This window comes from Manis javanica, chromosome 9 (assembly GCF_040802235.1).
Source record: "Manis javanica isolate MJ-LG chromosome 9, MJ_LKY, whole genome shotgun sequence".
Lineage (NCBI taxonomy): Eukaryota > Metazoa > Chordata > Mammalia > Pholidota > Manidae > Manis > Manis javanica.
Genome location: NC_133164.1, coordinates 105,293,340 through 105,319,902, shown reverse-complemented (window position 1 = coordinate 105,319,902; position 26,563 = coordinate 105,293,340). Strand labels below are relative to the sequence as shown.

At 36.9% G+C, this 26,563-nt stretch overlaps 2 long non-coding RNA genes across 2 annotated transcripts in view; one reads left to right on the top strand and one right to left on the bottom strand.

The window, feature by feature from the left end:
• Nucleotides 1-959: 959 nt before the first annotated feature.
• Nucleotides 960-26,563, bottom strand: part of LOC140843550 (uncharacterized) — a 79,820-nt gene continuing 54,216 nt past the window's right edge. Inside the window, exon 3 of the long non-coding RNA XR_012121398.1 lies at nt 960-1,226. This is a non-coding gene — a long non-coding RNA (uncharacterized lncRNA). The remainder of the gene's footprint in view (nt 1,227-26,563) is intronic.
• The window catches only part of LOC140843551 (uncharacterized), a 75,334-nt gene continuing 49,914 nt past the window's right edge, over nt 1,144-26,563 (top strand). Inside the window, exons 1-2 of the long non-coding RNA XR_012121399.1 lie at nt 1,144-1,274; nt 4,120-4,181. This is a non-coding gene — a long non-coding RNA (uncharacterized lncRNA). The remainder of the gene's footprint in view (nt 1,275-4,119; nt 4,182-26,563) is intronic.

Sequence of the window (26,563 nt, the reverse complement as noted above, 5' to 3'; positions counted from 1 at the left end):
TGGGACTAGCCACCTAGAAATGGGCAAGTAGGATGACGCAGAGTACTGCTGCCCTTGGCCTTTTCCCCACCCATTAAGTAGTTGAGTTTCTCTCGAAAGTTTGATCATTTACTTACTATCATTAGGAAAATGAGGGATACCCTGGAATGAGGCCTCATGAGTTCAGAGAGCAGGGAAACATATTGAGCATATATAGGGTATAAATGTCTATGTAGATTCATGTGTACATGTAAAACACATATGTATACATACACAGTTAGAAGAATTCTAAACATAAAGAGCTAAGAAAAAATACCTAGCATAGAAGTAATCTCAATTATGGAAGATCTTAATTGGTGGATGCAAGGCCAGGAATATGAATGCAAATAGTCATACATTATCAACACTACGCTTAGTAGCCAAAAAGTAGACAATTCAAATGTCTATTAGTGGGTAAATGGATAAATAAAATGTGATTTTATTTTATTTTATTTTAACAAGCTACTGAGCATGGGCAGACTTCAAAAACATTATGCTTAGGGGAAGATGCCAAACACAAGAAACTAATGTATGATTCTTCATATATGAAATTTCCAGAAAAGGCAAATCCTTAGAGACAGAAAGTAGATTAGTGGCTGTTTGAGACCAGGGGTGGAAATGGGTATTGACTGCAAATGAACATGAGGGATCTTTGGGGAATAATGAAAATGTTATAAACTGGTTTGAGTTGATGGTTGCACAAGTCTGTAGACTAAGAATCACTGAATTGCATACATAAAACAGGCAAATTTTATGGCATAGAAATTATATTTCAATGAAGCTAGTGACAGAGAATGAGTGAGAGAGAGCAAGAGAGAGATTCAATAGATGTTCATCTAAATGTCAGATGAGGCTGTGTGTCCTGATGCTGGCACAGGAAACCAGCTAGCTGATGTAATGCAGCTATATTGGACTGCTACACTTTCTCAATCTGGGCTCTACGTCACTTCCACTCCATCTAGACACATGACACCCATGGTATCCTGCCAACAGTCTTCTCACCTGTTGGACAGCAGTGGCTGACGGATGCTGACTCATTCTGTCTCCTTCAATAGACCAACTAACACTGATGATGATGAGCAATTATACGGCATCAGGCTCACAACTTTGTTCTTCAAAGCTATTGCTAGCTCTCATCTCCTTGCAGCTGTGAGATGGGGCTCTACCGCAGGCGTTACTCGTGGTTTACAGCGATTTTTCAGTATCATCTGAACATCAATGAAAGACAAAGTCACCAGAAATGATTCCTGGACAAGGTCAGTCTACAGAGAGAGAAATGCTCATAAATTGAAATAAAGTAAGTGTACGTGATCGGGTAAATGTAAAGAATTCTGTTTCTCAACTTCCACTTTGATTTTAATAACCACTTCTAAGCCCATCAGAATTTATAACTTCCAAGGAAAATGAATGCAAAGCAGGTCTCCATACTATGCTAACTGCACATTAAAAACAGCTATTTCTTAAGTATTTATAAGCAATTCCTTTCAAGAGAATAAAAGAAAGAAAAGGAGGAATATTCCTTCTGTAGATTTTTTTTTTCAGGAAAAAGGCAGATTTAATAAGGAATGTGTTTAAGAAATGAAAAAGAAGGGGCTTTCCCCATCTACTCTAAAAATGGCTCAAGAAGTCCTAAAGAGCAGAAATATTTTAGATGATGCCTTTTATCTTTTATGAGGTCCATGGGGACTAGGACTTTGTCAAGTACAAAGTTGTACTCTCAGGATTAAGAGTACAGAGTACATAATAATACTCCATAATATTAAGTTATTAAATGAAGGATTAAAAACTAGAGATCTTAAAAACATGGGAAGATCTAAAAGAGAATTGCTAAGCCAAAGGAGATCTCAGGGCTACTGCATTTATAGAGGGAAGTGTCAGAACCCTCATGGCCAAGAACAGGAAATGAAGATCCAGAATTTCTTTCTAGGGACTGTGTAGAGTTGAGAATAGTACTCATGAAAAAGTGACCAGAAACAATGTAAGCACTTCAGATATTTGGGTGCCTGTTTCCTGTTCAAGTGTTTCCTCAGATATTTTGTAGGGTGCAGTCCTAGGTTACAGAGTAACCTATATGTAGGGTACAGGGTGCTAGAATATCTAGGATCTGTGTGAGGGGGAGCAAAGTGAAATTTGATGTTCTCTCCTAAAAAGATATTCATATGTTCTTCATGATCTAAAAATATCTAGGGCAGAAGGTTCAGCTTAGAACACTATGACTTTCAAATGTAAATCTCACTGATTCATCGTGAAAACCCTCCATAGAGAAGGTATTGCTATTCTCACTTTACAGTTAAGGAAAGTGAAACCTAAAGAGAATAGGAGACTCTCCCAGGAATAGCAAAGTGAATCCTCATCTTTTGATTCCAACCTGCATGCAAATTCTTTCTTATAACCCACTCTAATGGGAGACAGACAGCAGCTGGCTCGCCAGCCTGGGACACTTCCTTCTAAGTGGACTTGCTTGCTTTGTTTGAAGATTAGTTAAAGAAGCAGAGTCACAAAGTGCCTCAAGCTCTTTGGGTGATGGCCATCTATATTAAAGAATGACAAAAGCTCTGAATTTCAGAGCAAGAAGAAACTTAAGTTCTCTGAGCTCAGGAGACCGATTTTACAGGTGAAGAAATGATGGTCCAAGACACCCACAATGGACAAGGATAAAACTAGCATTAACTTCAGAGATTGAATTCAGTGGCAACTCAGATCAAACCTAGTGTTCCTTCCATAGCCCAGCATGTTTCTTAAAACTCAATGTAAGTAGCACATGTTCTCAAGGGGGAAATAAGATAGATTTCATTCTAGTCTCTCTTATTATTCTCTATTAGTTTTTCTCTTATTGCCAATCTGACTCATCACAACTACATCATAAATTCTTTTGAGACAGAGCCTCAATGGAATGTTTCTTGCATTTACCCTGGAAATGACTAGTGTAGGTACGTGTTCGTACCAAGAACTTTATGAACAAATCCAAACCTTCACCAAGCATGCCCAGGATTAAAGGAAATTCTAACAAAACATGCATTCATTAAAAATTCAAACACAGCAAAGCAAAATTAATCTTTAACATGATTTGTGGGAGTACTGCCAAAAGTAAAATTGCAAATAAAGTTACCTTGAGCAAAACGAGAGCTTGTACAACCATTTTTCTAAACTTGAAAGTTTTAATTGATGTGGACCCAAAAGAACTGCAACTCAGCAGGGTTTAAACTTAAATGCTCAGAAACTGCACTGTGCCACGGAGTTGGACTTCCCTTAACTCTCTCTGGCTCTAACTGGTAATAACTAACAGGCAAGTTTTTTGTTTATTTTCCTTTTCTGTGATTCTTTCTTGTTCTGTTAAACCAAAGTTTTGCTTTCAAAAATCACTTCTGCATATTCAGATGTTACTAACAGCTTTAAGAATGGAATGCAATTGTTGAGGGAGGATTGGTCAAGAAAGAAAGGGGGCATTAGACATGTCACAGTCCATTACAAACCAAAGTAAATAAATAATCCTCAACAGTAAAATGAGGGGGTGGCCCTGGCTACTCTAATGAACCTGCCAGTTCAAAGACCTATGATATTGAAAATAAACATTGGTTCAATCAAGTGATATCATCATTAGGTTTATTAAGAAATACTAAGCAGAATCAGCAGCTGACAACAAGATTTATTTTTAAAACACATAAACCTTTTAACACTGTCAGGTAATCTTATTTTAATTTGTTTCAGGGCTGGATGGCTAGCAAGCCCCAGAATGAAATCTCATTCTATTTACAGCAGCAAGATGCAATTGTTGTCTGAATTCACTTATTTGCTGTCTGAGTCTAATAATTTCTTATGTTCGAGCCACAGTGAAAGTTCCCTTTGATATCCTGAACATATCTCACTTAATGTATGTAAAGAAAATTAAGAAAGAGCTCTGCACAGAGTGTTACTTAGGCATTAACTGTTTCAATACACAACTGACCCCTACTTGAAACTTGATACAATCAAGAGTTATGTTAGGACTGCTCCTGTTAAAGATGGGTATGTGCATTTTCCCCTGGCACTTGAATATTTTTTGGAAATTAATCGAGCTCATGGCTGAAATTCTCACTCAATATATGTATGTTCTCTTGACAGAGAGAAGAGGAAAAGTAATAAACAAAAGAAGAGCAAAGGGGAACATTCTCCCTCCAAAATAGGTATAGAATGAAATACATTATTTTTTATATCACTATATAAAGAACGACTTGTATATTGATCTAATTCTGTTGTTGCATTGATTAGGATCAAAGCCTGCCTGGCTGCAATGAAACCAAGTTCTGTAAGCATTGGTTTCAACCATGAGCTCGATTAATTTCCAAAAAAAATTCAAGTGCCAGGGGAAAATGCACATACCCATCTTTAACAGGAACAGTTCTAACATAACTCTTGATTGTATCAGGTTTCAAGTAGGAGTCAGTCATTTATTGAAACAGTTAATGCCCAAGTAACACTCTGTGCAGAGCTCTTTCTTAATTTTCTTTACATACATTAAGCTTCACAACACTCTTATGACATAGGTGTGATTTTTATCCCTATTTTACTCACGAAAATAACTTAAGAGAATTTTAGGTAGTACCATGCCTAAAACAGGGTCTACCAAATAAGGTAGTCTACTAAATGAGGACTACCAAATAAGGTATTTGGTAGTAGAGTCTTTATAGAAGTAATCAAGTGAAGATGAGGTCACACTTGATTAGGGTGGGTCCTTAATCCAATATGACTGGTGTCCTTATGAGAAAGAGAAAAACCTGAAAACAGAGAGACACACAGAATGCCAAGTGAAGACAGAGGCAGAGATTGGAGCAATGTGTCTTTAAACCAAGGAATCCTAAGGATATTGACAACCACCAGAGCACAAAAGAGAAACCTGAAACAGAGCCTTCCCTAGGACTTTCAGAGGGACTATTGTCCTGCCAACCCCTTGATTGCAGACTTCTGGCCTCCCAAAGTATGAGACAGTAAATTTCTGCTGTTTAAGCCATCAGCTTGTAGTGATTTGTTATGGCAGCCCTAGGAAACTAACACAGGAACTTCCTCCAAATCCATTTAGCTCTGATTAGAACTCAGATGATCTGGCTCCAGAGTTCACATGCTTAACCACTCCCCTTCACAACATCCTGTGGGTCATGGTATTGGCACTGGATGGCAAAGAAGGCAAATGGGTAGAAAGAACTACAGCTCTGTGAGTCTGCTCCATGCTATGCCCTCCAAAGGTACTTAAGATTAACTGAGGTTGGCCCAGGTTATCTTTTTAACAACTACCACTACCACCTTAACAACTCTTAGTTTTGCATCAATTTCTTCATCTATGAAATGCTATATTAGTACTCACTCCATTGGATTTTTTGAGGATTAAATGAGTTAATACATCAGTAGTGCTTATGGGAGAGTCTGGCATGTAGTAAGTGCTTAATAATTATTATCTGCTATTGTTATTGCCGTCATAAGCATCATCACCATTTCACTATTTAAAAGAATAAATTCCACTTCAACAAATAGCTGAGGTTCTCTCAGACCTGAGTGTGCATCTTGTTTCTGCTTTTTTTTGTGTGTTAGCCTTAGGCAATTTATCCAATCTTTCCAAGCCTTTTTTATTGGACATCAGGATATTAACATAAGCCCACATGATGGAGTCAGTGTAAAGATTAGGAATGATGTATATAAATATTGAACTCAACATTAGGAATACAGTAAGCAGAGGCTCATAATACATGGCAGTTCTTATGTTGTTATAAACTACTCAGTGTGCAGTAATCTTTTCAGTCAAGAAAAGCCTTCATTTCTCTAACCTAAATCATTCTAATTGTGATTCAGGCATTTTCTCTATTGTTCTACCTCTAGTGTTGTTGAAGGGTTTTAGATCACTGGGTTTTGAAGAATAAACTCCCCTAATCCCTAGCTTGAGTCAACATTAAAGGTAAAGGTGCATGTTTCTAGAAAATATGCATTTTTCTCCAGATAGCTGAATCTACATCTAAGCAAGACAAAACTGAAGCTTTACAAACTGTCTTGGTGAAAGAGAATACTGAAATGTCTTCTCAGAAGCTAATGAGATGGATGAGCTAATGAGAAATCTCTTTCCTGTGCCTTGTGAAAGATGGTTTAATATTATTTTTCATTTTTTCCTAGCATTTCTCCCATCCCATCCCCTTACCTGCCTTTGTTAGTGTGCCCTTATGGATTAGTTCCTTTATTTATTTTTAATTTTATGTATACATTTGGATATATGGCTGTATAAGTAGTGAGATGAACGTTTAAAGAGACAAGTTGTTACTGAGAAGCAAGAGGCATCAAACCTTTAATCTTTGTCAGGGATACAAGGTAATTATGCCACAGGAGTGACATTATAATGAACACCAAAATGGGATTTCCATTATATCTTTTCCTTCCTGCCCCACTCTCTTCCTCTCCCCATTCTGTGTTGCTAAGCAAATGTCTAACCTAATTCTACAATGAAATAGTCACCTTTAAGCCCACTTTGTATTGTAAAGAATGTCACACAGACAGAAACCCTATTTTCAGAGAAGGAAGTCCCTCTCAATGATCCTCAATCTTTGGCAATTCTTAAAAAGCATCAGCAGGTATGCTGGCAGGTTTAAAGTTTAGGCAGCCAAGTGGAAACTAATAAAAGTAGAACATGAGAGAGAAAGAAAGAGAAAATGAAAGCCTTTCCATTATCTGTAGTTTTCAGCACACATTTGTAGGTCCCTCCTTCTGGGCCCATGATAGGTTGTCCTTCTCAGGCAGCTGGGTGAGTTCATGTGACGACTTATGGCCGATGCGTGTGAGTGGAAGTCATGCGTGCCATTTCCAGGCTAAAGCATTTAATTTGAATGTGAGCCCTTCCAGAACTCTCCTTCCTTTTGCCATGGCCACCAGCATGGTGTACAGCAAACAGGATAATTGGACAGAGAGGTTTACAATGCTGTACATTTGCCCAGCAAGATCACTGGTCTCAGAGCTCAGGCAAAGCAAGAGCAGAGCACCCAGGACACCTGCAGTGAGCATGTGTCGTGTGACACAACTGTATCTCCATTGTTCTTAGTCACTGAGATGTGGGTGTTGTTTAAAGTGGAGAATAAGCCTTTCCACCCTTGTTCTATAAGGAATAATAACAAAAGTAGCTAGATCATGGAAAGGAATGGAAAGGTTCTTGGCAGTGAAAAGAGATGGCTCGGAGAGTGGGCAAAGCTTTAGCAGCCACCCCACCCCCAACTTCCATAACTGCACAACTGTCAGCACAACTGTCACCCCCCATCACTTCTCTGATGAGGAAATTATTATTTTACTAATTCTCTACAAGGGCTATTCAAGAGCAGATTCAAACAGTTCTCCAAACCTCTTTTCAATCATATTGTTAACCATAAACATCCCACAAGCAGGAAGCAGGAGAGTGCCACCAGCATTTGCTTTGGCATCATACCCACAGCTAGGAACTGCCTTTTCCTCATCCGTGCCCTTGCTCTCCCTCTTGTCACGAGTTGGCATCTCTGGAAAAAAAAGACATGATGGGGTTCTACAGCAAGATATTGTTAGGTGCCAACACTGTGGGACGGGAGCAGGTGAAAGCAGCACCGAGGAAGAGTGCAGCTGCGCTTCAAAGCAGATCCACGAAGCTGCAACTCACCCACCTGGGATCGACAGAGAAAGTAGTGTTCATTGGGATGACCAGAGTCAGGCAGAAATGGCCAAACCTAATAACCTGCCTTCGCTAGCCACTGGAAGGCATGCCCTGAGCAGCTTCCAGCCACTGCAATGGACCCTGACCAGGCTGGGAGCTACAGGCCATCCCTACCTTTATCCCCTAGCATCAAGTCCTTCCTTGAAGGCGAATCTGGGCAGATCATCTCCATGTCTAACCCACTTCCCCCATAAAAAGCCTTCTTTTCATTTACCAGGAAAAGGTTTGCATCAAAATTAAATCTCATCTCTCTGAGTCATAGGATCCTAACTGATCTCATTAAAACATGTGGGAACTCTGAGGTAATCAGGCCCTAAAGCATTTCAAGTTGCCTATAAATTTGTTGGCCTGCTTCCAGTTTCTTCCCACTCAAGTTCAACTTGCAAGCCACAATTAGATACATTTTCATGAAAACACCTCTATCACATCACCTTCATGCTCAAAAACTTTCATAATTTCCATTTGCCAAATTTCTGAGGATTGTTCTATAGATGCATGGATCTCAGGCAGAGAGAATTTTCTTCCAATTATTCCAAGAGGCCTCTCTCCAGACAAATATTCTCAGAGCTCCCAAGCATGGCTATGGCTTTGGCTTTACTACTTCTATATTGCTCCCATCAGGAATCCTTTTCCATCTTTTCCACTTGTCAAAAATCTTTCACAACCTTCAATTCCCAAATCAGTTGTATCTTCCTCCAAGAACTTTTCCTGAGCATCCTAAGTCCACACTGAATACCCTCTGTGTCCTCTGAACTCTTAGAAGATTGTTACCAATTACTTCTCCCTGCTATTTCCTTTGCATAGGACTTCAGATCCAGGAGGGTCAGGAATAAGCCTTCACTCAATATCCTCCATGGCTTCTGCAGTGGTGCATAATGGTGCAGAAGAAGGAACTAAGACTAATACTGGGAATCATGGTGCCTGCTCTGGCCACTCCGGCCAACTAGTCTGTTTCCTTGTCTGGAAGAAGGGCAAGAGGAAACTGGATTTTCCTCTCTGCCATTTTGAGCTCAAATATTCTGTGATTGAGTGCCAAACAATGAATGGGCTGCCACAGATGAGTTTCATGGCAGACCAAAGCTCTCTTAAGTAATTTCTATGAAAAATGGATAAAGAAGGCATTATCTACCCCACTCATTAAGTCACTGAGAGAAAAGCACTGCCTTACATTGGTTTTGGGAAAATCAAACTACTCATCTGTTAGTAAGCAAACTGCCTCAAGAGACTCTCAAGTACAGGACAACAGGGACCCAAAAAACAAAATGTGACAGCCCTCACTCTCCTCTAGAACTCCAAAAAAGAAAATACTCTCAGACCACAGCATCAAACAATCAGCATCTATTTATGTAAGTCCACTTGGTGATCATCAAGTATTTAAGCAGTGTACCAAAGAAACACAGGGTGAGTCTCCTGCCTTAATGGACCTTACAAGCTAGTTGGGCAGGCAAAAATGAGACATGAGACAATAACAATTATATGGCAGCATGGAATCAAATTCTGTGTAGTGGAAACTCCCTTTGACTATAAAGACCTCACCTCTATAGAGTTATGTTCTTGGGCATAAACTAATCCTTCTAAATCCTCATTTGCAAAAATGTAGACAATGGTAGTATCTACCTCACAGGATGTTGGAAGAATTAAATGAGATAATGTAAGTAAACTGCAGTCCTGGCACATTGTACAAGTTCAATACATATTGATGATCATCATCACCGTTATAGTTTTGTATGCCAGTGGGCCTTCAGACTCATCAGCTGGAGTAGCCAGGCAGGGCTTCCCAAGAAAGGTAGAACTGGATGGGACTTAAGATGGGGGAGGGAATGTCAGCTGGTTGAAGACTGAAAGGGAAATGAAGGGTGAGGAAAGACCTTTACAAGTGAGAAGAACATAATGAATGTGGGCAGATATGACCAACTGAGAATCCTATGCCAAAGGCCTTTGACAATGGCCTTTGGAAGTGTGATGGTCCAAGTTGGGTATGTTCGCCTGAGGCTGGTGGACAGTGTAAATATTTACCTCACCTTGGACTCCACCATACCATGGACGCAGAAGATGAAGAAGTGGGACCACGCTGGGAGCCCTTTTCCTACTGAATTTTAGAATTCAGCTACTAATTTTGGCATAGGAAAATTTTTGCCTTTCCATTGGAGAATTAAAAGGAAATGTTTCATAAAGGCTGGTGGCTCTGGAAAACAGCATATTGTGCAATATGAGTGTTTGGAAATATTAATAATATCGAAGAATTATTGGGCAAATCCCACCTGTCTTTTCCATAATTCCCTTCTTCCCTGAAAGTTTTTCTGAATCATTGTGGGTATTGGTTAAATTAAGCTTTAAAGAAAAATAATAGAATAATTAATTTTAGGTCCTGGAGATTTCCAGTAATACATATTACTAAATTCTTCATTTTGGGGCCACTGGTAACTAATTTAAACTTTTTATTCATTATGTAGTCAATTTACTTAATTTGAAGAATCCATGTTATGTTTCCCCCTTATTTTATTAGCTTTTGGCCTTTCTCCAACATGTTTTCATCAAAATGCTTATTATTTGTGTCTTGTCATTAAGGATCATCTACAGATAGCAAACTGCATGTTTAAAAAAAGAGGAAAATTTAGTTACTACCACACAATTTCATTGCTCCCTCCAAATGAAAGAAGAAATATTTGTATTTCAACAGCAGGGAGTTATTCCAGGACATGGGCTAAAGGCAGTTAAATGAAATATTCTTTGTCAACAGCATTGCGCAAATTAAAGTTCTTTACTTTGAATGTTGAGTGATATTAACTACATTTTCCTCATTGCCACTGGAAAAAGAAGAAACTTTTTAAAACACTCCATTTCATTCCTTTACCAAATATTTATTGAATCCCTACTGTGAGGTTCTGTTCTAGGCTCTAAGGATATAATCATGAGTGAGACAAAGTCCTTGCTCTCATAAGTCTAATTTCTGAGTGGGGAGTCAGCCAGCATATAAGTACACATTGGGTGGTGACAAATTCTTTGAAGCTGCATAAAGAAGGTAGGAGAGAAGTGGGAGTGAGTGGCATGGGATGAAAAGGAGTTCTGTTTATATGCTGTGGTCAGGAAGACCTGTCAGATAAAGGAACATTTTACCAGGGATCTGTTTGAAGTGAGACAGTAAGCCGGTTGATACCAGGATAAAACACACTCTCCAACCCTCACATGTGCTTGCACATGCTCGTAAATGAACATCCTGGGTAAAGAGATTTAGAAGAGTTTTTCACTCATCAAAATTCTCTAAACTTGTAGTGCTAACCAGAACACAGGCAGGCCTATGTCTTTGAAATGTTAATAAATAGTCGCCTGCCTAATTTTGACTCAAAAGAGAGACTGTAAATTTGAAAGGTTACAGTTCTGTTATACATCATGCATACTGTAGAAATTAGCAGTCTCAAACTGCTCAGGAGGCTGAACAAAAGGGGGATCTATACTCCTCCCTCACTGATCTTTCACACATGAATCAAATGATATATTCTCAAAGAAGAATTAGAAACTGACATGCTCTGGGTCAGCAAGTAGATAAGGTTGGGACCTGTGTGTGTATCGATGGTGACACTTGGATCTCTTGCATCTCTCTGCCATATGGAGATTAATCTGGCTCAGGCCCTGCTGATCGCTGGAATTAATAATCATCCTTACACAATACAAGCCGGTCACCACAGAAACGTGCTCCCAAATGGAGCTAGAGTCATCAAGCACAACCCAGCCATCACCTGCTCCCTTTCTCCCCCTTTGTTAACCTTAAAATTAAACACATTCACAAGCCAAGTATGGAGGGGTCAGATTTCCGCAGCCTTTAGCAGTCTTGGAAGCAGCTTTTACCAGGTCCCAGTAACAAATCTAGGCCCTATTCTTTCATGGAGCCCTAGTGACTGCTATTTAAAAGCAAAGCCCAAAGAACTCATATATTTGGATTTTTCAGCTCCCTGAGAATTTTAACTTGTTAACTAGTAGAAGCAGGAAAAGGAATCCCATAAAGAAGTAAATAATAGAAATCGATTACTTGGTGGAGCCAGGTGAAAACAAAAGATGCAACAGAACCCAGCAGTGAATTACAGCACAGAGCAGAAGTGCAAGCTGACTCTGAAGTACGTCATTTCCTATCTTTGTGGCCCTGAGCAAGTTCCATGACCAGTCTGTGCCTCCATTTCCTCAGCTGTAATATGTAATTAAATAGCAACTCCTTTTTATGAGGCATATTACTTATACTGCATGTTAACAAAGACAGTGAATATGCATGACTAGATTGGTGAGTTTTACTTACATTCTAAGGGCAGTCTTTTGCCCTAATCAAGAATACCCAGCCACCATAAGCATTTTAAACTATTCTGATACATATGGGGTGTTTTGTTATTTAACATACCAAATGTTAGTGTGTTTTACTTAATTTAAGGGGTGTTAGTAACAGGTTCTCATTAATTAAAATTAGATATTTAAGATGTAGATTGTCTAATATATTGTAAAGACATTTTCAACCACTCCATGGGCAGGGGATGAGAGCCTAGAATTAATTTATTCTTAGAAGTAGTGTCCAGGGCTTAATTCTTATATAATTGTTCCTAAAAAACTACTGGTTCTGAGGATTTAATCAATTGAATTTGACTAGATGGTTAGCCAATTCTTACACTAGACTGTTGTCAATTTGCTTGGGGGGGTCTTTTTATGCAAGTACCAGTCAGATCTGCCCCAAACACAGGGATCTTACTACAGGTTATAAGGACTATTTTGTGCTGGCACAATTACAAATATCTGTAGTATTTCTACCATCTATTTAAGATGACACAATAATTTGTTATATATTTTTTGGAATGTTTACATAACAAATAGCTTCCTCAAATTTTTGTAACTGTAAACATATGAAAATTTCACCAATATGAAACACTCATTTCCAGTGAAGTTCCCATTTTCAGGTATTGCTTTTTCAAAAGGTTGTTATTGCAAAATGTTGAACATAAGTGATTCACACTTTGGGCACAATTTCCCATGGGTCTCTCACATTTATGCACATATTACATGCACTACAGACTAACTTTGTTCTGGACTGTCCATAAACAACTTCAGATGATTAAGATAATGTCTCTCTCTGAAGCAAAAATTTACTGTCCAGTATAATAAATATAATCTCTCTCTGGTTTAGGCAGATTTATTGTCCATTATAAAAGATGGGGGTTTTCTAAACTTGGGATTTCTCTCCTATAATGCAATCTATTGCACATGTAAAATTCACCTGACCCTCATGGTGTTGCCCTGTGGGAACTGGGGTTCAGGGAACCAAAGCAAAATGATGCAGCAATGATTCTTGACATAATAAATTGCCTTTTGTCTTTCACCTAAGAATCTTGTGTGTTCTGCAAACATCCGTGAAACCATGGCACGCTAATTTGTTAGCTTGTAAGTCGAGTAAATCTCAGTTTGTTCAGAGGTTTTGACACACATCAATTCTGAACTAACTGTGTCTCAAGTACACAATCATGATGAATACCATAGTTTTCCAAAGATGAGCAGGAATTTATGAAGACCCCAAGAATTATCAGCCAAGACACAATGGACAGAACAATTATTTTGTTTCACACAGAGGCATGACTAAAACCTGGAAAGTCTTGGTGTAAGACTTAACTGCAAAAGGGGAGGTCAAATATTTAAGAGAATCAACTCTTAAGTGCCTTCAAGCTGACATTATCTGTCTATATGAAAAAGATTGGAATTCTAAATATAAATGATTCTTTTCTACTTATTAACTATCCTCTGAAAGCATACTAAACAACACTTTCTCCTAGTTTGAAAAACTTTTTTCCTCACTTATTTTACTTGTTTTTCTTTATTGTATTCTTTTAATACAAGCAATACATAGCCATGATGGAAATTATAGAAAATCGAGTAAAATTATAAAGTTTTAAAAATACATTCATTGGAGTTCCACTTCTTGAGTGGCAGTGTGAGGTGCTCTGTGGCCCCACTCTCTGGTGAAACAGCCATAACTGATGAAACCTAGTTTAAAAAGCAACCATTTATCAAGCCTCTTGAAATTATTTTAATTTAACTAGGACAACTAAATTGTCAATTAGGATATAAATAAAAAATATATTTAATCATAAACATATATTAAACCTTGCTAAGAACAGCTAGAGTATGTGACATTTGAGCCATAACCCGTTCTCCCTCCCAATTCAGCGTATCATGACAGAAGCTGCAGTCTGGATGGGCATGGCCAAGAAGACAGGGCTTTGTCACTCTCTCTCTCAACCAAAAGGTAAAGTATTTCACTAGGAGAGACAGGCCCTCAGTATTTCTCACCAATTTCACTCCAGGTCCAAGTTTCAGAGGCCTGGCAAGTGTGGCTGAGAGGAACCCATAGGTTCCTTCTTCCATCTAGCCACCATTCACAGGACAGAAAGTTTACCACAGATGCAGAAAGGCCCAATTTCCTTCATTCAAGTTCATTCATAGAGTAGAAGTTTCATCCAGGAGAAGTAAGCCAGAAAGATTAAAAGCTACTGTCCCCATCCAGCACCCTCTTTTTAAGGTAGGGTTGTGTTAAGAAGCAGAACACTATCCTAATCCCCGCTGATGAGTAATTGGTTTTTGATCAGAAAAGAGGAAGTGTTTAAGAACAAAGAAGTTTTTGTATCTCTCCAAAACACCTGACATTATTAGAACAAGAATGTGGGAAGTTCAAGTCAAAGGGTGTTTTATTTTTTTTTTTAAAGAAGTTTTTGGTAGTACGAAATTAAGAAGTTAAAAGCCTCATGAGATCAACAACTTAAACTACAGACCAGTTTACCAGAGAGAATCATAGAAAAAGAGTCAGCTAAGAAGGTACGTCCTGGGTTCAGAAAAAATCTCAAAGACTGGTCTCAAAAACCATTCCTGAAAAGGTATCCAAATTTAGCAGGATGAGACAGTGGTACACTATACTGAACATTGTTGAAAACAATAGTGTAATCCGTCAGAAATTAGTGGTACCTAGTAGTTTGTGTGATACCAACAGAGGCAGATATACAGAGAGATAACAGGTATAGAGACAAAAAGAAGCTTCCTAGAGCAACGATCCCAGTGTGACCGTGTGAACGCTCAGGGCTGAACCCTCAGAAGAGCAACTTCAGAGGCTGCACCCTATGTGTGGGGGAAACAGCCTTCATGAAAATGCTCCAGTGAACTCAAATGAACAAACAAGCAAACAAAAAACAAAAAAGCCCAAGGTGAAAGGGGATTAGTACCTAAGGTTGCTACAACATGTTGTCTAAAATGCCAATTCTCAACAAAAAGTACAAGACATAAAAAGAAAAAAGAAACTATTACCATACATTAAGAAAAACTAAGTAATACAAATAGATTTTAAGAGAGCCCAGATGGCAGATTTAGCAGACAATAACCTCAAAGTAGCTATAATAAATATGTTTAATGAAAACTGTGTTTAAAGAAATAAAGGTATGATGACAATGTCTCACTGAAAAGAGAAAATCATTAAAGAGATAAAAAAAATATTTTTAAAATAACTAAATGGAAATTCTGGAGTTAGAAAGTACAATAACTAAATGAAAACAGTGATTAAGGTGCAAACAGTAGGTTTTACATGAGGAAGAAAGAATCAGAAAACTCAAAGACAGATTGATAGTACAGCATGTCCTGGGACTCCCCCACAAAAACACCCACACGTGCTCCAGCTCCAGCCAGTCTGCCAAAGCTGCCAGGCACATGCTGTCTACACAGGTGATGCTCCTATACAACCTCAAATCTGGGAGAGGTAGATATTCCACCTAATTCATAAAAACAAGCACAGAAAGCCAAACAAAATGAGTAGACAGAGGAATACATTTCGAACAAAAGAGCAAAATAAAACCACAGGAAATAAAAAAAAAACCCTAATTAAATGGAGAAAAGTTATTTAGCTGATAAAGAGTTCAAAGATACTACCAAAGTTAGGAAAAGAATGGAGGAACACAGAAATTTAACAGATTTAGAAAAATAACTAAAATGAAAAATGTACTATAGGGAATCAAAAACAGATTAGATGACACAGAGGAATGGATCAGCGATCTGGAAGATGGGATAGTGGAAATCACTCAAGTTAAAGAGCCAAAAGAAAAAAGAATTTTTAAAAATGAGGATAGAGAATACTAAGCATACTAACATTTGTATTATAGGGGTCCCAGAAGGAATAGAGAAAGGGGCAGAAAACTTACCAGAGGAAATAATGGCTGAAAACTTCCCTAACCTGGAAAGGAAACAGACACCCAAGTCTAGAAACACAGAAGGACCCCAAACAAGATGAAACTAAAGAGAGTCACACCAAGACAGATTATAATTAAAATGGCAAAAGTTAAAGATAATCTTAAAGGCAGCAAGAGAAAAACAAATAGTCATATAAAAGAGAAACTCCATAAAATTATCAGCTTATTTTATAGCAGAAACTGTAAGGGCCATAAGGGAGTGGCAAGATTTATTTAAAATGCTGAAAAAGAAAAACTTAAAACCAAGAACACAAATTATCATTTAAAACTGAAGAAGAGGTAAAGAGGTTCACAGAAAAGAAAAAGCTAAAGGAATTCATCAATAAAGTGGCCTTATAAGAAATGTTAAAGAGTTTTCTCTAAAGAGTAAGACAAGAGCCAAACTAGAAATCAGAAAATACATGAAAGAAAAAATCTCATGGTAAAGGTAAATACATACCAAAGGCAGTGGATCAGCCACCGAAAAAGCTAGTGATAAGATTGAAAGACAAAAATAGTAAATGCAACTATAGCTACAATAAATAGTTAAGGGATACACACATACACACAAAGATTAAATATGATATCAAAAACAAAACATGTTTGGGGGTGGGGTAAAACTGTAGTGTTTTTAAAATGCATTTGAACTTAAGAGGCTATCAGCTTAAAACAGGCTCCTGTATAAATAGGTTAATATATATGAACTTCATGGTAACCACAAACTAAAAGCCTATAATAGATACAAAAAAAAAAAAAAATAACCCAACCCTAACACTAAGAAAATCATCAAACCACAAGGGAAGAGAACAGAAGAAAGAAATGGGGAACTACAAAAACAACCAGGAAACAATTAATGAAATGGCAATAAGTACATAACTACTGTAAATTCAAATGGACTAAATGCTCCAACCAAAAAGCATAGGGAGACTTAATGGATTAAAAATAATAAGACCTGTCTTTATGCTGCCTGTAAGATACTCATGAAGTGAAGAGATGAAAAATATTCCATGAAAATGGAAATAAGAAACAATATTTATATCAAACAAAATAGAATTTAAAGTAAGAACTATAAAAAAAATCAATATGGGCATTACATAATGATAAAGGGGTCAATCTAAGAGGAGTATATAACATTCATAAACAGTTATGCACCCAACATAGAAGCATCTAAATATACAAAGCAAATATTAACAGACATAAAGGGAGAAACTGGAAGCAACACAATAATCGTTAAGGGACTTTAATATCACACTTATGTCAATGGACATGTCATTCACCCAGAAAATCAATAAAGAAACATTGGCCTTAAATGACACATTAGACTAATTGGGCTTAATAGATAAACACAAAACATTTCATCAAAAAAGTGAAGAATACACATTTTTTTCCAGTACACATGGAACATTCTCCAGGATTGATCACGTTAGGCCACAAAACAAGTCTCAATAATTTCAAGAAGACTGAAATATCAAACATCTTGTTGACCACAATGTAATGCAATTAGAAATAAATTACAAAAAGAAAATAAGAAAAACAAAACAGGTAGAGGCTAAACAACATGCTACTAAACAACCAGTAGGTCAACAAAGAAATTAAACAGGAAATAAAAAAGTTCCTTGACACAAATGAAAACTTTCCAGAATCTATGGAATGCAGCAAAAGCAGTTTAAAGAGGGAATTTCATAGTAATACAGGCCTGCCTCAAGAAACAAGAAAAATTCTAAATAATCTAACTTTACACTTAAAGAAACTAGAAAAAGATGAACAGAGCACAAAGCTAGTAGAGACAAAGAAATAGTAAAGATTGTAGCAAAAATAAGTGAAATAGAGGCCAAAAAATGAAATTTTTAAAAGCTGTTTTTTTTGAAAGATACACAAAATTGATAAACCTCTAGTTACTCATCAAGAAAAAGAGAAAGGAAGGCCCAAAATAAATAAAAGTAAAAATAAATAGAAGTTACAACTGACAGCACAGAAATACAAAGACTCATAAAAGACTACTATGAACAATTAATTATATGCCAGAAAAAGGAAAAGCCTAGAAAATTGGAGAGATTCTTAGAAAGACTAAACCTACCAAGACTGAATCAGGAAGTAATAGAAATTCTGAATAGAATAATTTCAAGTAATGAAACTGAATCAGTAATTAAAATTGCCAATCTCAAATTGTTCCAAAAAACTGAAAATGAAGTCACAATTAGCATGTATAATGTGGGGGTGAGTGGGGAGGGACAAAGGGAAGGCAGCATAACACAGAGAAGACAAGTAATGATTCTACAGCATCTTACTACGCTGATGCACAGTGACTGTAATGGGGTATGTGGTGGGGACTTGATAATAGGGGGAGTCTGGTAACCATAATGTTGTTCATGTAACTGTACATCAATGATAGCAAAATAAAAAATAAAAATAAAAAATACATAAAATCATGGAAATAAAAAAAAATTGAAGATGAAAGAATGCTTCCAAACCCATCTTACAAGGTCAGTATTACACTGATACCACCTGACAAAGACACCACAATAACAGAAAATTAAGGGATCACATATATACCATAATCAGATGGGATTTACTGTAGGGATGCAAGAATGACACATCTGCACACCAATCAATCGATACACCAAATTATTAAATAAAACAAAGAATAAAAATCATATGGTCATATCAATAGATATAAAAAAAGCATTTTACAAAATTATACATCCATTCATGACTAAAAAATACTTTCAACAAAGTGTGCTTAGAAGGGAAATACCTCACATAATAAAGGCAATTATGACAAACCCATAACCAACAGTATGCTTGTTGGTGAAAAGCTAAAAGCTTCTCTTCGCAGATCAGGGACAAGACAAGGATGTCCACTCTTGCCACTTTTATTCAACATAGTACTAGAACTCCACGCCATAGCAAAGAGTCAAGAAAAAGAAATCAAAGGCCTCCAAATTAGTAAAACTGTAATTATTTGCAGATGACAGGGTACTACATATAGAAAACCACAAAGACTCTGCTAAATAACCTATTAGAATAAATTCAGCAAACTTATATGAAACAAAAGTAATATAAAGAAATCAGTTGTTTCTATACACTACTAACAAGCTGTAAAAAAGAGAAATTTAGAACACAATCCCATTTACAACTGCTTTAAAAAGAATAAATAACAAGGAATAAATTTAACCACAGTGGTGAAAAAACTGTACTCTAAAATTATAAGGTACTAATGAAAGAAATTGAAATAATTAATACTGTTAAAATGTCCAAAGCAGTCTATAATTCAATGTAATGTCCATTACAATAACAATGCCATTTTTCACAGAACTAGAACAATTCTAAAATTTTTACAGAACCACAAAAGGCTCCGAATAGCCAAAGCAATCTTGAGAAAGAAGAACAAAGACAGAGGTATCACACTGCCTCATTTCAAACCACAATTACTACATAACTATAATAATTTAAAAAGTGTGGTACTGACATGAAACCAGATACATAAGTCAGTAGAACAGAATAAGAATAAGGCCCAGAAATAAACTCACACATATATGGTCAATTAATCTATGATAAAGGAAGCAAGAATATGCAATGGAGGAAAAGATAGTCTCTTCAATATCTGGGATTGGGAATACTGGACAGCTACATGCGAAAGAATGAAACCAGACTTACCTTACAACATATACAAAAATAATTCAAAATAAATTAAAGACTTGAAACCATAAAACTTCTAAAAGAAAATATAGGCAGTAAGCTCTTCTACATTCATCTTCACAGTATTTTTTTGGACCAGTTTCCTCAGTCAAGGGCAACAAAAGCTAAAATAAACAAATGGATTATATCAAACTAAAAAGCTTCTGTATACTGAAGGAAAGTGTCACCAAAATGAAAAGTCAAAGTACTTAATGAGACAAGATATTTGCCATTATATATACAAGGAGTTGATATTCAAATAAATAAGGAATTTTTACAATTAATATAAAAAGTCAACAATTGAAAATGGGCAAAGGACTGGAACAGGCATTTTTCCAAAAAAGATATATAGATAGCCAACAGGCACATGAAAAGATGCTCAATATCATTAATCATCAGGGAAATGTAAATAAAAACCATAAGATATCACCCTACATCAATCAGAATAACTACTATCAAAAAGACAAAAAAAAACAAGTGTTGGCAAGGATCGAAGCAAAGGGAAACCTTGTACATTGTTGGTGGTAATGTAAACTGGGTCAGCCCCTTAGAGAAAACAGTGTGGAGTTCCTCAAAAAATTAAAAATAAAACTGCTATATCATCCAGCAATTCCACTTCTGGGTATTTATCTAAAGAACATGAAAACAATTCAAAGAGATCTATGCACCACTACGGTCACTGCAGGTTCATCTACAATAGCCAAGATATGGAAGAAATATAATTGTCCATCTATAGAGGAATGGGTAAGGAAGATGTGGTATACGGGTGTGTATGCATTCACACACAAACACACACACAATGGAATATTACTCAGCCACAAAAACAATGAAATCTTACCATTTATGACAACATGGACAGACCCAGGAGGATTTTGCTAAGTGAAATAAGCTAGACAGAGAAAGATAAATACTGTATGATTTCACTTATATGTGGAATCTAGTAAAACAAATAAGCAAACAAAACAAAACAGAAATTGACTCACAAGTATAGGAAACAAATTGTTGGTTACCAGAGTGGGGAGGGCGAATAGGTGAAGACAATTAAGAGGTACAAACTTCCAGTTATAAATAAATAAGTCATGGAGATATAATATACAGCATACTAAATATAGTCAATAATGTAGTAATAACTTTGTATGATGACAGATGGTAACTAAACTTGTCATGGTGATCATTTCATAACATATAAAAATATTAAATCACCATGATGTACACCTGAAACTAGCAGGATATTATAAATCAATTATAATTCAATAAAAAAATACTGATAAGAAGCTCAGAGGCATGATTTTAAAGGATGACTTACAAAGTGAAAGAGAGGAGGTTGTTTAACCTTTATAATGATTGGTTATTACGATGGAGGTTTCTAGAGGGCAGGGGATTGGTTGGAAGTGATTATCTTGTACTATTTTAGGAATATGACTTAATTTGATTTTTATGATTATCAGAGGCATTTATAAAAAACAACCTTAGTTTTGCTTACAGTCATGAAAAAAAGCTAGGTTTAGTTTTGCTTATGTGGCTTAAATCATTTTGTCTGCTTGGAAGATTTTCAATCCTTGTCTTTCTTTTACTTTAACAGTCTCAGTGTCTGTTACAGTTCTCTTTATTAAGTTACTGCCTCTCTTATCTACAATGCTTATCTATAAAAATCCTTCTTTCTGGCTCCTTCTAGTTTAAAACAGAATAGTCTACTTCTCAAGAGATACATGAGTAACTATTACCCAAAGCCTTCCTTAATTCCTGACTGTTCCGCACACACACAGTATTTTTTAGTGCATGACATAGGAAAATCTTATTTTACAGGATTCCAGAAGTAGGCCATCATGTGCACTAGCACCCACTCACCCCCTCAACCCCTCGTATACTATCAGAATACATGATACGTTTTCTGTAACTTAGAAAATTTCATATTCTCTCTGGTTCATTTTTAAAGAACTGGGCTCTAGTCTAAGCATCTGACTTGAGGATTTCCTAATTATATTTTGAAAGAGTCCCACTTAGATTTTTTTCTACATAGAAATGCTTATGCATATGACATTAATTAAAGGTAATTTAACAGCAATTCTAATAAAAATAAGTCAATCTCTAAGTATTCAACCTCATTCTCTCTTTTCTGTATATTGCAAATAATGTCAATCCTATAAATAACATGTAAGCAATAGTGTGAGCAATTTGAACCTTTTAATTGGACGAATATATGTGAGGCTGAATGATGAAACTTATGTTATCTGGTATGTCTTCAATGCAGAATTTCTAACAGATGTCCTCACTGGTGGCTGAAGTGGGGGAGGCAGACACAGAGCTGAGCATGAATCAAAAGAGAAAGTTAAAGTGGATTTTACCAATAAAATAAGCTCAGTTGCTGTGTTCACATGCAATTCAAGGCACAGTGGCAAACCCATCTGTGCACTCCCCTGACTTCCTGCCACTTCTGACCTAAAACTCTGAGACTCCTGATACTAAATGGTGGCACAGAAATACCTTCACCACAAACCTAAGGGATGCCCACGAAATCTCTAAGAAAATTTTTATTGGATGATCTAATGTATTGCCTAGGTGTATTTAGTTCAGAATCTTATTAGACCCTTCTAATCCTAACTACTTTGTTTTACCACATTAGATTGTTAGCTCATTGTCAAAAAAAGACGGCCACATTATTCTTCTGAATCCTACTTTATTACTAGCTAAAATGCATATTAGACACTCAATAAGTGCTTATTTCTTTGACTCAAGTTGAACATATGGTCCTTTAGGACCTGTAACAGCCATTCCAGTTTTCCCTGGAGGTTAACTTCCATTTTCCTTAGCAAATAAAACAGGAAAAAAAGAAAGTTACATATATGAAAAGCCACCATGGTCATAGAACAATAGAAAATAAAATGCCAGAGTGCTAGTTTTGTAGAGATCATCTGCAGCAATGCATTTTACAGAGGAGGGGACTGAGAAGTGGAAGGGGCAGGCTACCCAGTGAGGCCACACAGCAAATCGAGATCTTAGCCCCTTTTCTGTTCTGATCATGCCAACTGTTACATAATTATCTAAAATACAAGAAAGACCTTGATCTTGTTCTATAGGTTTTCTGCACCAGTCTGCCCAGTTCCTCCGGTACTGATGATTTACAATCTTTTCAAAAGGTACACTTTCAGCAGGCTTTCAGAAAGACTTGAAAGTCTCCATTCATTTTTCTCCCTTTTCCTTTTTCCATTATACCAAGCCAGTCTCTGAATTTTCTATCACAACTCTGCCTCCTCCTTCAGAGCTGAAGCAGTGTGGTTCTCATTGCTTCTTTGTACCTAAAGAAGCCTAATAATTTTGACATATCCCCATTACTGATATTGACTGGAATGGATTCTCAAGGGTATCAAAAGAACAGGTAAAGCTGGATTGTCACTGCTTTAAAAATTTCTCTTATTCTAGGGCAAAGGATCTATCTAGGATAAGATAACAGTCATGGAAACCTCAATCCCACATTAGCCAAACAAATACTAAAAGACAAGGGCAGAAGACTTTCCCTTCAATAAAAAAAATGCATTTGAAGAGGAATATGGAGAGGCTGGAAATGATAAAACTATTAAATAGGAACATGGCAACTTCGTCTACCCAGAAGATTAGGAACTTCTAAAACTGTTCATTTTCTATCACAGATGTATGCAGTCTTTGAAAAGGAAAACATCTTAATAATAGCAATTTGAGTAATTCTAAGGAGATAAGACTATTTGTAGTGGCAGTTGGTCCTTTCTCACCTCTGTGATGTGTCATGGGGTTTTTATACCATGCAACATCACTTTCTGTCCAGGCTTGACACAGCTCTGGTGAGGCATTAACTACATTCTGCCCTCAGTCTTTCATTAGTGGGTCATGATGTTGGCTCATCAGAGGAACTACATGTCTTTACATGTAGAACATTAAAAATTCTGGAACTCCAAGCATGGATCTTGATTAGATATTGGAATCCCAGTTAGTCATTCTATCATTAAGAGACCCCAAGTAAAGGAAAACAGAGCATAGAGTTTCAGAGCAGACAAATGATTTGTGGCAGAAATACAGCTACAAAACAAGATTTGCACAGATTACAGCTCAAGAGGAAAAGGAAAAGAGAGAAAAGAGATTTCTCATCTGTGATATATAACCTAATTTGGTCTCACAATGTTGGCATTTGTCTCATTGTTATTAGTTTCTACCCTCAAACTCAAGCAAAAGCAAGAGTGGAGTTTTTATTTAATGTTCTAAAAAGTGAATTTTACAACTAGCTCTTAAGCTATAAAATATGTCATGAATAAGGGGATAATTGCCCTACATGACAATAATCATTTTAGCACAACATCTTCAGGGCAGGCTACTCTGAATCCATGTTTATTTCCAATATGGCAAAGTTGTTCAATAATCTGTATTTATGTCCACTGACATGACTCACTACATCTCAATCATTATTGGTATATATTTTCCAGGAAAGCAGGGCCACAAGAAACTTCACAAACTAAACTGATTAACTTCTCAGCTTTAGGGTAAAAATAAATACAGTTTATCCCAGATCAATGGCATACCTAAATATGTACAGGGAAAAAGCTTTATCAGAACTCCATTTGCAACAGCATTTGAAATACATCTGGCCCTCTCAGGAAGTATGCCCACTCACTCCCACAGCTGTTCCAACTCTGTTACGTAGATGCTCCAGACCCTTGGGTTGAGCCGTGCCCCTGCCTCAGCAGTCACCTTGGAAACTGCACCCAGACTGTGCACTGAATTTATCTCTCTTGGTTTTTAACTCATACTTTCCTTGAAATGGCTTCCCTAGGACTAACTCTTTCTTAGTCATGAACTTTGAATTGTGCTGTTAACAATGTTTTATTTCTAGCCCGCTCTTTCTCATATCTGATTCCAGGTATCCCAAACACCATTGCTACTCTCCCCTGTAGGTCCTTCTGAGAACTACATTCCTTAACCTTTCTAAATGCACTCTACCTAGTGCATTAAAATTTAAGAAGTCAGAAGAGCTGTGAGATTTAATAAATACGTGTTTAAAGAATGAACAAAATATCCAAATAATGAATGAATAGCAAGAGCACTGGGCCTGAGATCAGGAGACCTGGAATCAAGTCCTGACTTAACCACCATATTATCTTAGACTATGCCTAAATCTTTCAACCTCAGTATTTTAGTCAGTTCAGGCTTCTATATAAAAACGTCACACACTAGGTGTTTTAAATAGCAAACACTTATTTCTCACACTTCTGGGGCTTGGATGTCCAAGGTCAAGAAATGGGAAGATTCAGTTCTGGGTGGGGGCCCTCTTCCTGGCTTGTAGATGGCTGCATTCTCGCTGTGTCCTCAGGTGGTAGGGAGAGGAGGCTCTGACGTCTCCGCCTCTCTTATAAGGGCCTCAGTTCCATGTGGGCTCCATCCTCATGACCTCATCTAAACCTAATGACCTCCCAAAGGCCCCACTTCCCAAAACCATCATATTGAGGGTTAGAGCTTCAAAATATGAATTCTGAGGGGCACAAATATTCAGTCCCTATACTCAGTTTCTTTTATTGCTTTTTATGAGTAAAATGAGGATAAATACCTCCTCTACCTATTCTCAAAGTCTTTATGAATCTGACAATGGACTTTTCAGACTGTAAATATTTTATTGTCATTATTAGAGAAACTTTCATATGAATTCTTATTCAGTTATATTCATTGAGTGCTTCTCTGAGCAAGATTTTACAGAACCTAAAGTAAATAAGAGGTGGTCTGAGCCTTCTAAAAAGGTTTAGTCCACTGAAGGGATCAACAGAATAACCCAAAGTCACACTAAGTCATTTTTGTCTACTGTCCTGGAAAAGTGAAAATATTTCCAGACAGAGAACAACTGGGCAAACAAGCTGGAATCACATGTTGTTATTTGATACACTCTTCCCTCTATTTGGAATTTTCCCTTGTCCTCCATCCTCCAACCCCTCAACACTCACCCCTGGAAATTTTGTACTTATTTTTTAACACACATCATAGACATCATGTCTAAACATTTTGAGTCACAGTAGCACATGATATGTTGGGGTAGGGGATGGTGAAAGAGAAAGTTAGAAATATGATTACTCAATGCCAGATGTGCATGCCGTCACAGGACATAACATAACCAAGACATTGCCATAAGCAGATGGCAAAGAAGTTTAACAGTCATTCATTTGCCAAAAAAAGTTCAGACACTTACCATGTGCCAGGTGCTGTACTAGACACAGAGAAACTTACATCTTGTTGGAAGGTGTCAAGACTATACATAAATTAACAAACTAAGAAATATGCATTTGATAAACAGTGCTGGAATTACCCCAAATGGGATACAAAAGAGTTATATTTGAAATCTGTAACATGCGAACATATTGTTTAAGAACTCTCTGTCAACTTGGAAAGCACTACCTGAAGAGTTATTCAAAGGGATTATTAGATCCCAAGCTACTTCACAGATATAGACAAAACATATAATGGCTGAAATGCCACTGTCAGAGAGTCAATAGATATTTATGGGTAAACTTATGCTGGGCAGTGTTAGACACAGGGATACGGACTAGGGAGATGAAGACAAAGGTATACTCCCTACCATCATGTTGCTTCTAGAGAATACTTCCACATCACAATTAGAGAGGAGGATATACCAAAATTTTTAAAATATGAGTAAGCAGCTCTATGAAAAAAATGTCTACACTTCTCTTATTTTTCTCATTTTCTTGCTAGCCTGAAGAAGTGTGTCACATTAGCTTTTGGACTTTTGGATGGGGAACACTGTTCTGGCAAATATGAGGTTTTCAAGATCCCTACTCCCAAGGTACGGAATCAATTCAGTCTAGAGGGATGAGAAAAAGGCAAAAATATTTCCTATTATTAATGTAGTGGTACCATAAAAAATGTTTTGAAAATATGAAAGTTAATTTTGTATCGCTTCCCTCCACCCCCTTTTCTT